Source organism: Chrysochloris asiatica, unplaced genomic scaffold (genome assembly GCF_000296735.1).
Source record: "Chrysochloris asiatica unplaced genomic scaffold, ChrAsi1.0 scaffold00172, whole genome shotgun sequence".
NCBI classification, from domain to species: domain Eukaryota; kingdom Metazoa; phylum Chordata; class Mammalia; order Afrosoricida; family Chrysochloridae; genus Chrysochloris; species Chrysochloris asiatica.
Window position 1 is genome coordinate 2,105,274 of NW_006408690.1, and position 1,229 is coordinate 2,106,502.

Sequence of the window (1,229 nt, forward strand, 5' to 3'; positions counted from 1 at the left end):
CCCATCCCTATCAACCCTGTATACAGAGAGGATAGGATTGATCTTGGATGTGAAGACTCCTTCCCTCTTAGTTTGTATAAAATCAATGTCTTTTGAGTTATCAAAGAGATTAAGTAAGCAAGTAAAACAAGCATAGATGGAGGATGAGAGATGGCATGCCTTATAAAGATCCCCAAGGAGCTCAGTAATAGAAGTTGAAGAGAAAAATATCTTTCTTCTGAGTCAACAGGAAATAAATTTCTGTTTGATAAAGCCAATCATTTGTGGTACTAGTGTTACAGCAACACTAGAGGACTAAGGCAGAATTTAGTACCAAGAGTGGCTTGATATTCTACAGATACCTCAAATGTGGGATCAGCTTTGGAATTGGGTAATTGGTAAAGACTGAAAGAATTTTAAGTAAAAGCTAGATTGCCTTGTTGAGACTGTAGAATTACGAACAACAAAGGCAATTCTGTGAGAGTTCAGAAGGAAGTGAAGAGAGGTTTTGAGAAAGTATTGCTTAGTGAATACATATGGTACCAGCAACAGAATGTTACTAGAAATGCAGATAATAGATGTGCTTCTGACAGTACTTTAAAGGAGAATAGTGGACATGTGATTGGACAATAGAGGAAGGGAGATGCTTTTTATTCACTGGCAAATAACTTGTCTGAATTATGCAAAAATGTTTGGTGAAAGGTAGAACTTATAAGTAGTGAACTTGGATATCTGGTTGATGAGATTTTTTAAACAACATCTTAAAGGTTCACATGATTTCCACCTGCTGCTTAAGAGTAATATGCAAAAGGAAACAGAGGGACTGAAAAAATTAACTATGTAAGATGAGAAGAAAATGCAAAGATTTAGAAAAGTCTGTTATACAAACTAAACACACGTGTCCTAGAATGTTAACCAAGAATGTGGCTGCATGATCTTTTGTTAAAGTGATTAAAGCCTCTGATTGATGAATCTAACCAAGTAGCATATCAGAAAACCCACCAACTTTGACGTAAGGGAACAGAGAAAAAATGAAGGGAAAGAAATTTGCCTGCCTCCTGGAATTCTACAGGCAGCATGCAAGCCAAAGGAGCTATATCAGTTGTCTTTCAAGAATACCACTCTGGGGAAGCACAGTGATGAGCAGAACTATTGGGAGGAACATGGGAAGCAGGCTCTTCTTGCTTTCAAACGATGAGGCTACAGTCTCCTGGATCTCACAGGGTGGGAACACAGCCTCCTAGATTTCA